Below are 10,828 nucleotides of genomic sequence, written 5' to 3'. Positions count from 1 at the left end.
CATGCTTGGATGCTGCACCTTTTCTTGGAAATAGTTATCGCGAATTATAGTGGAGAAAGGAATGTTGGAATATCATGAGAACGAACGAAAATAAATTAAATTAGGACAACTTTCACACGCAACAATAATATCATCAAAAATGGCAACTTTTTCAAACTGATAAAATAAATCGATTCGTATGAAATTCTGTGTTTCATTTTTCTTGTTTCACTTTTTACCGTTTATACTATTTAAATGGCGCCTTCATTAGAGGCTGCGATTGTAAAATCGTAAGGTTTAAAAGATCAGTGGAACTGATCAACTTGAGCTTCCAACGAAATATATCTAGTGCAATAATTACAGCGTAACATTATTGGCACGTGTATTTAGTGGCAGTGTGACAACTGGTTCTTAAAGTCAAGCGAAGAAAAAGTATCATTGGTGTACATATTAATAGAACTAAAACATTCTTGCATTTTTTATCTTTCCTTTGCAACACTTTTTTCGACACGTTTCTAGTTTCTTTCCTTATTTAATATACCCATATATCAATGAATTACTATATATGTAACATCTATAATATATACATACATATGTAGAGAGCGTGGTGCTGTTTGGAGCAGAGGTATGGAGCTGGAACATGGAAGAAAGACTGGATAAAATACAAAGAAGATATGTGAAATGGATCTTAGGTTTAGATATAAAAACACCAAATTATATATTGATAGAAGAATGCAAGCTAATAGAAATCAAAGAAAAAGCATTAAAAAGAGCAGCAAGGTATGAAGAGAAAGCCTTAGAATTAAAAAAGGAACTAGTAAAGGAGTGCATAAAGGAAAGAGAGAGAAACTGAGGAAATTTCCAAGAAGGGAAAAGAACAAGAAAGAGAAAGGAGGGGCTAGAAGAGGTGAGAAATGGAGGGACACAGATGTAAGCAAGAGAAGAGCAAGAAAGGATATCAGCAGATCAAATTATAGAAGAAAGAAGAAAGAGAGAAACAGAAGAGAGGGGGGAAAGGATAAGGGAATCTAAATATAACATCCATTACAGAAAAATTGCCAAAGAAGAGTTACCAAAGTATTTAGAAGGGAGGATAAAGTGGAATAACAGAAAAATATTAGCAAGATTCAGATGTGGACACGAGACCAAAGCAAGGGAATACTGGAAAGAAGAGGGAGAAAAAAGATGCAGACTATGTAAAAGGGAAGAAGAAGACCCGAGACATGTAATAGAAAAATGTGAAATAACAGGAGGACCAAAGGACATAGAAAAAACACTAAATGAGACTGGAGAAGGACTAACAGAACTAAAAGCAATAATAGAGAAGAGAAGAGCAATACAAGACGGGGAGGAACGACAAGAAGGAGGCAAAAGCCGAAAAATTGCAATAGTTTTTAGTCATTAGTTTTTAGTTTTTAGAGATAGAATAATTAAGGCAGTGCAATATAATAGAGTGGATAAGAGGGGAGGTAGATATACAAGAAGCGAAATAGGTATAAGAGATGTAAAACCGAAAGTTCGTCCAAAGCCGAAAGGCACGGACTAAGCAATAATAAATAAATAATAATAAAATACATACATATATATATATATATATGTCGGAGATGTAGGGACATCGGGCCTTTCTTTAGGAAAATCCCCAATACTTGGGCTTGAGGTGACATAACAGGTCGCCGAACGTAGCCACGGTCACGGGATGAACATTTTACCTAACAGAGGAAGTACCGATGTTGAGGGACACGCTGTATTAATAAACAAGCCTCGGCCAAGAGCAATGTTGGCTTTACGCGGGTTTGCCTAGTAACGGCGCTTGGAATTTTGTTGATATCCCCGATCAATATGTAATTGACAAACATGACAGTATCAGTCTTTTATTATTACGATCACCTTGGAGAGTTTACTGATATCGTGTTGGCAGTCAGTATGAAAGTGACCTAGCGTCTGAGCTAACGTGACTGTGTGTTACAAAATATATTCTATTGTACAAAGAGTTTTCCTGTTGACCGTGGATTTGTTATTGAACCCAAGAACATTGTCAATAGCATTCGTTAAACTTATTGTTCGTTAAACTTTGTAAAAGTTATATTTATACGTGTAAATAGAATCTCTGTTGTGTAACACGATGGCTAATTCAAATGAAGAATTATCACGCGCCCAAAATTCTAACGAAAACCCGACATATATATTGTACATTATACATTATATTAATAAATATTTATAAATTAAATATTATAGATATTACATATAATGAAATTAAATACTAAATATATTATGTATAATATTTCATACAAATATCACTGAGTAGTTCAGACATTTAAACAAAATTTTCAAAGATCCTAAAGTAAGCATACAAATACTAATAGAATGAAAATTAGATAAAATCAAGCTTTGAAAATCTTGATAAGAATTTAAAAACGTAGGCGAAATAAAGCGGCAATAAACTTATGTTTTTCGGATTGCTTCATTCATATACATATAACGGTATATCGATCTGGTATTTCTCTAAAGTCTAGAGTGTACAAGATCGTTCACCGCCTATCGACTGGTTCATTCAACGATCAGGCAATGACCTCTGAAAACCAAGAAGTTGTGACAAGCGCAACACCAATGAATAGTATGTCGCGTGAGTGTAACAGGAAAATGTCACGCGTAGTTGCATATCTACGACGGGATTTCCAATTTCCTCCAACCGCATGGGATTCCCTTAAGAGTAACAATGCGATAACTCGTAAAGCAAAATATACGGGTAGGTGATATTTATGCTGAAAGAATCGTAAATAAGAAACTGAAAACAGCGTGACTTCAAAAAATACACAGGTAACATTGGCGAATATAGTTTTGAAAAAAATATTAAATCTCGAAAGGGAATAACGGAAAAATATAATTGATAGATTGTGTTAACTGTGGGAAATAATTACGGATGAACATACTGAAAGTGGCATTGTTAACAAAAATAACAAATATCGAAAAAGTAACAAGTAAATGCGCTGGAAACATCGCGATAAGAAGAGGTAGCGATCGTGAAAAGAAGATTACATGTAAATATTGAACACTATGGCAATTATATTGAAAAACTTCAGAAAATTTTAGAGAAATATGCTGCTATAAAGAATCGATACTGCTACAAATGATTACACTAAAACCATCATAATCATAATAGTAATAATGCTAACTGTTCGAAGAAATTTATGGTAAATACAGTATAAGCAAACTAATGGAATGTTATCAATTACTAAATAAAAATGGGAATAAATACATTAAATACGATCAAAGCAGTATCGATTAGTAGAAAAAGGATTGAGATCAATAGATAGAAGGAATAAAAGTATTAATTATATCAAAAGGAAATTATGATAAATATAGTACAAGTACCATAATTATAATAGTAGCAGTTATCGAATAAACATATAATTTATATTTTTCCTACGTATATTTATCTTATATAGCGAATAACGCGTCATCTATTCCTTTTAATAAAGTCGCAATTTTAATTATTAAAATAGCATATTACGTATGAATGAATAGTACTGTGCCTCCAATTGAATGTCACATCAATATCGCAATAGGCAATGAAAAAAATGATCGCTTGCCTTTGATAAAAATGCAGAAGCATTATCGGTGGAAAGTAAATAACGTTCATGCATACGTCACTATACAAGCAGAAATGTTATGTTTAAAAACATTTAATTTCAGAATGTTTTACATAGAAAAATGACTTGATTTTTAATAAAAACACAAAAAATCTCCTCCTATTTCATGCTGTAATTTGCTTGATTGTATGGTACTGCTGGTAGTTTGCACAATTTTAGCAACAATCAGCATACCTGCTGCTGCACCGATATCCAATCAATTCTAACACAGTTCCAATATCAAATACGTCAACTCTGATTACGTAATTAGTCCTTTAAATCAAAAACCGTAGGAGGGATAATTTAAGTCAATTACTAGTGTTCCTTGAATACTTTTTTAGAGATGGTATAAATATAAAATAGATATACGTATACATATGTATAAATATAAAATTAACACATTTCCTGCCATTGAAGACCGAAGCAGAAGGCTCACTATAGATCATGTTCCGCTTTTTTCCGTATATTTCGATCTGATTTTTTTAATTAATTAAGTATACAGTGTACAGTGAAATTAAGTAAAACATAATATTAAGACGTCACACATAGGATGATGGTAAAATATTCTTATAAATATAATTTCAAAATTGTATACAGGTCAAAACAGTACACTTTAATTTCTTTTTTAATATGATAAAATATTTATAAAAAATCTATAAGAAATATCATTAATCACTTCATACTAATAATGCTATATCAATATATTAATCTGGATAAAGCTAAAAATATACTCAATAACGACGGTATACACTGTTGTACCTTTTTGCAGATTACTATGCTATTGCGTGAATAATTATATAAATAATTCCCAAGGAGCCTAATAAAATGTAAAAATTGTAAAGTAATGCACGTTGATCGATTTCCCAGCATAAACAAACTATCGCATGCACCTGCACCGATAACCTACGCAACTCGATATGCGAAGTAAAATGTAGTATGTATGTACTCGTTGTTAGATTCAATGTCACAATCGTGAATGGATACATCATACACGAAAAATTCTTAGAATACCGTGGAATTCTCCGAATTTTAGTAAGTCACTGGGGAAACAAGTGTTTTCGCCTTTCGATCTTTCCGGAATGACAAATTAGATTGTATTATTCAAATTACTCGAGTCATCGTTGTTAGAAACATTATGACGATAACTGAATACGAGTAACCAAACGAATATTTATGCAAAATAAATAGAACAACCAGAGATTTGTTTCGTTTGTAAGCACTTTATTTTTCCATATTTCCATTGCATGTCGTATTTATTCTGTAAATTTTTATATCTATAAATTTTTCATAAATATATAAATATTCCCATTAATCCACCGTGCATCAATCGTGGATGTTTATAAATTTATAGAAAATATTAATACGTAAAAATATACAGAACGCAGATGATACGCAAAAGGAAAGAAAGTTTTTAATAACAAATAAATCCCCGATAAAAATTCTGACAATCGCGAATAATATATAACGAATGATCGATGATGTATGTAATTTGTTATTCTAACAGGAACATAAAAAGACAAGACAATAACAAAAGCAGCTATTCATGGAATAAGACGCAATTAATGTGCGCCACTCGAAACGATTATCTAATTAGCTACCGTTAGATAAGTTAGAAGTTACCATTCGCCCCGACCATGTTACCATTACGTCGTTAAATTTGAATTAAACTAATTGAAGCTGAACACGACGAGCCACGAGAACCGACCTTGAATTTCTAAGCATTCATCCATATCCCCATTATTTTCCATCGTTTCCACGTATTTTTTCAAGTATAATAAAAATTACTCTGCGATCATCCTTTTTGGAGAATACTAACTGTATTTGAATTAACCAACAATAATAATCTCTCTGATTAAATTTTATAAGAATTGAACTTTATTTTAATATTTATATCATATATTATTTATATAAATAAGAATTAATCATTTAGATTAGAAATAATTACTTCGATATTAAAATTCACATTCGGAATTCATGTAGTTTTATAGAATTTCTCAGCATTGTTCGTGCAGCCGAACATCCTTTTAAAAAGATGGCTATCCTTTGGGAGATCAACTGACAGCAATGAAAATTAACGATCAGATAACAATTTAATAAATATATCTAATGTGGAAGATTGTTGGAGGAATCAGGTGGAAGAAATATGACAGTATCTTAAAAAATATCTGTCACAGATTTAGATATATCTCAACTAACCCAAATGACTATTAATCTCTCAAAACGATGATTGCAAGATAAAAAGAACAATTTCCTACCTATTGTATAATGTTCTTGGTAGTGTCGTTCACGTTTGATAATATTCTTCTATTTAAATAATTGAAATAATAAGAGACCAACATACAACACGTAAGACAAACTTTTAATTAATACATTCGATTTAGCATTAGAACCAAAGACCTACAGAATATTTGTAATTAAATACACTGTGTATAGATTATTATAATTACTTATATTCCTGTGTTCATTCTTTGTATTCTGTGTTTTGTCGATTAAAAATAATTTTAATAGTTACAAAAAACAAAAAATCTGAAATCCATCACTTTGACAGTTAAAATAGTTACATTCTAAATAGAAGATAAAATTGTTCTGAAGAACATCGAAGGGCAAAGATAGCTGAACGATATACGTCTAATATTTGAAATATCTGACTAATTATACCCACAATAATTTTCAATAAGAGTAGTACACGAAACAGTAAATATGAAACAATATTTAAACAGAGAATATAGGATTATGATCACAAACTAAGCCATTTAAAATTCATTTGTAAGTTTTCCTGCTGGTTTCGTAATACGTAACTAACATTGCGTTGCGTTACACGCGTTTCCAATTGGATTATTATGCACGGAGCGATGGTAAGTGCAAGCGTGAATTTAGAATCGCATCGATTTGTCTTGCAAGTCTTCTTTACACCTCCAGATTCAAACTCGAAAAATACGGTGGCAATTTACGTTGCACAGTTTCGCTCGTGATCGAAACGAGGAAAAACACGAACAAACACGACAAGAAGTGTAATAGTGCAATCAGATGGGACGATACGTCGTTAAAGTTTCACGAAGCTGTTCGTTACAGATCGTGTGACAAAAATCGTACGGGTGGGTGATTCCCAATGCAATCTGGAAGTTCCAGTTGCGAATCAGAAAAATGGATTTCAGCTTTAAAAAACGCAAAGTCAAACGCAAGCCATAGCGTCACGCGCGATTATGCGTCACTGATAATATATATATCAAGCGGTTGATTAATCGTTGCTGGCGTTGCAACTAATAGTAAATGTAAGCCTGTGCCTGCTTACATACTTTGACAAATTGTTCTATCTCGATCGAACGACTACATATATTATTCTTTCTCCTCTATCATAAATTTAAGCTACTATATTGTTACTTTGTAGCACAGGTATTCGTATAATTGGCTAAACATTCTAATGTTTAGAATAAAGAATTTCTGTTAGGTTTTATTACACAATCAAACTTAAAATATCATCCTAATCTCTCTCTCTCTCTCTCTCCCTCTACATCATCTGCTAGATAGGTATACAATTGGTTGGATATTGCAAGATATCCGATAATTGCAATTTTTGGAGATTTTATTATACGATCATGTTTAAAATATCTAACATAATATTTTCCTACTCTCTGTAACATTGATTGTAAATCTATATTACCTATATCGTTCTTCCATCAAACAGGTATCTATTAGGTTGGCAACTAAATGATTGCGGATTTTATTATTAGGTGGTAATGATAAAATTTGCAATCACTTAGTTGCCAACCTAATAGATATCTGTTTGATGGAAAAACGATGTAGATAATATAGATTTGTATAATATATAATTGACTGGAAATTGGAATTTTCTGTAACCAAGAATTCTCTTTAGATATTCTTGGACTAACATAGTAACATATTTTATCGTCATAATTTCGCACAACCTTTGGTTAACAACGTTCTTTGGTTAAATCGATATACATACGTACCTATAATTGGCGGAAAAATAGAAACATTGTATAGAACAGAGAATTGCTTTCAGATTTTATCGCGTGATAAGGGGAAAGGATTTACATAGAAAATGAAATGGCATTACGTTTGCACGAATCACTAGGGAGATGCCAAGTAGGAAATTTTGAAGAATGAAACAATTAGTCATAGGTAATGGACATTATACAATAATTAAAAGGACATTAACAATGTTATGCGCCGTCTCCTTGAGATTATGCAACGAGCAATATTTCATAAATAATTCTCCTTGGCTCCCCTTCGGATCTAGTAAAGCTGTGATTTACCGTAACAAAATTGTATCCACTCACGACCAATTAAAAATTTTAAGTCAGTTTCTCAGTTATAGCTACGCTAAATCGCTAGTTATTATATAGAAATTAATTTCATAGATATCGAAAACAATTTATTTGGATTTAGATTTTTAACTAGAAAGTAGCTTAAGAGAACAGAATTCTAGGATACCACTTAATGTTTAAATTCAAATCTTCTAGAAAAGAATCCTAAAACTTTACTCTATAGTTTATTAATATCACACGGGTATTAATAATGATTTTCTTTATTTTGATAGAGTTTCGGTCAAAAAATATTCCAAGATAAAGAAATTTTAAGCTGAAAACTTTTCTTAAATACTAAATTTCTCTGTAGGAGATAAATTAATTTCAAACTTTTAGTCGCTAATTTATTATTAATAAGACAACAGATAATTTAGTTCTCCATATAATAATAAAATTTATTGAATGCTCATCTGAAAAATTATATACAAAATTACGAATAGATGTGAACTACGAATAATTATGTTAAGAAAAATGTTTTTAAAAAAGTTAACTTAATTTTTTTATACAATACCACAAATAATAATAGTAATTGTTATTCTGATAGATTTTTCTTTAAAATAATAACTCTAACTTGCAATCTTTTTAATTTATCAAGTTCTATGAAACATAAAGTGATTCTAAACTTTTCATTGAGAATATATTTTGCAATGATAAAGATAAAAAGAGGGTGTGATAGACTTTTGATCGGCGGGGGGCATTCGGCCGTAATAAACAGTAAGCAAGCAATAAAGCCTTGGAACAAATGTTTCTAAGTGGTCATGATACTTTTGTTTACGTTCTTATAGTCGTAAGTTTGTGTTATAGCCGTCTCCTTAAACGCACATGTTGCAACCTGACCACCAACGTACACTGAAATAAAATTAACGATACACTAAAATTATCCAGTGCAAACTGACAAGCAAGAAGTACCTGTATCTTTCATATTCTCATTCCCGTAAGTGCGTATCTTTATGTTATTATCATTTTTTATAAGATGACATTACATGATTCCAACATGATAAATCATGCTTAATGTTGTTTTTACTCATTCGGTCGATTATCATGGTTAACATGTTCGTTATATATCTGATTTCTATTTTCTACAGTGCTGTATATTAACAGAAAATATTCATACGATACCTGTATTTAAATTCTGAATTACTATGAAATACTTGTCATAATTTTGGGATTTTTATAGTCGATACCACACATAATCTACAGTGGCGTGAAAAAATTTCTCGATTAATTTTCAATTTTAAATTGATATACTTAAAGTGATATCTATTGGGTTGGTAACTAAGTGACTGGAGCTTTTATCATTAGATGATATTGACAAAATCCGCAATCACTTAATTGCCAACCCAATAGATGAAAGTGAAATAATATTGGTATTATTATTATTATTTATTATTATTATTCTTGTGTCAGGTTTTCGCTAAGAGTTAAGTTAGGCATTGTATTACAAGTTTAGATAATAAAGTAAAATAGTAATCATATTATAAAAGTATATGAGTAGATATATAAGTAACATTAAAATAATACTCGTACAAGAATATGATAAGTAAAAGAAAGTAGTATAATACACAAGCACTATACTATAGTTGTAAACTATTGCTTAAAATTATGAAGATAGCGTTTTGAAAATATAAAATGAAAAATCAAGTACAAAGTTAGCGTTAAGTGCATGTATTACTAGAACTTGAAGAAGTTAATAACACGTTGATCATCAATGACGTTAATCACGGTGGTCATCAATGATTCACGTGTTATTAAACGTTTTAAAATGACAAATGCCATGGATTGAAAAATGTTCAACAACATGAATGACCTAGATAACATTGTGAAAGACAAAGTGCGCAAATACAATATACAATCAACTCTTCTATAACACTATTAATTTGTTTTATGTTTCTCATTATAGTATACCATACTGTATAGCATACCGTATATGTGTATATGTGTAGAACGATCATCCTTTGCTTAGAAATGCTTACAGTCAACTGTGATATATAGTAGAAGTTTAATAGAACGACAAAGTGAAATAATTTTACGATCCACTGATTTTCTTGAGGTCGTCATGACAAACGCGTTTATCCGTGATAAAGTTACGTAGAAACGTGTAATTAAGTATAATTCTTAATTCAAGGATTATTGGATATTGTGCCGCGAGCTCGTTCGAGCTTACGATAGAACGAATCGGCTCGCCCTTATTCAATTGTCAGGGTTGTCTACATATCTGCAGTTTCCGATCGTGTATAAATAATTACTTAGTAACTGGTTCAATCAAGTGGCAAACGATTTGATTAGCTTAGTTAGTTAATGTTATTCTCTCCCTTTGTTTCCCACTCTCAACCAATTTCGAATAATTCTGTGCAAACTCTGGATTAAACAATTTTAAACGAAGCTAATTTTAAATAAATAAATCTTACGGCAATGCTAAAAAATTGTATGCCAGGTAAAAACTAATTATTTGAGTAATTATAACTAAATTTTGAACAATTTTATGCAAACTTTGAATCAATTTAAAATAAATCTGATAGAAACTTTCAAGAAATTCAAAATAACTCGGAAAGAAACTTTTATCCGTCTGTGCAATCTTGATATGATCCTATGATACAAACTTTGAATCAATTTAAAATAATTCGGAGAGAGACTCGGTGGCTACTTTGAGCAAACTTTGAACTGCCTTCTCATCAGAAATATGTATCAGCCTCGTATCATCGTTATAGGAAAGAAATAGTATATTATCACGTCACAGATGAGAAGCCCTGTAAAAATTAATTATGATCATTAATTTCACTTTTACTATTCCAATACTTGCTTCTGATCTTGCTAATAACAATGTCTACAGTCTATGGCATAGCGTCATTTAATCGTCAGGAACGTCATCATAATTGAATGTATCAATTATAC

Source organism: Bombus terrestris, chromosome 7, assembly GCF_910591885.1.
Source record: "Bombus terrestris chromosome 7, iyBomTerr1.2, whole genome shotgun sequence".
Classification (NCBI taxonomy): domain Eukaryota; kingdom Metazoa; phylum Arthropoda; class Insecta; order Hymenoptera; family Apidae; genus Bombus; species Bombus terrestris.
The sequence above is the reverse complement of the archived record's forward strand: the minus strand, read 5'-3'. Positions refer to the sequence as shown.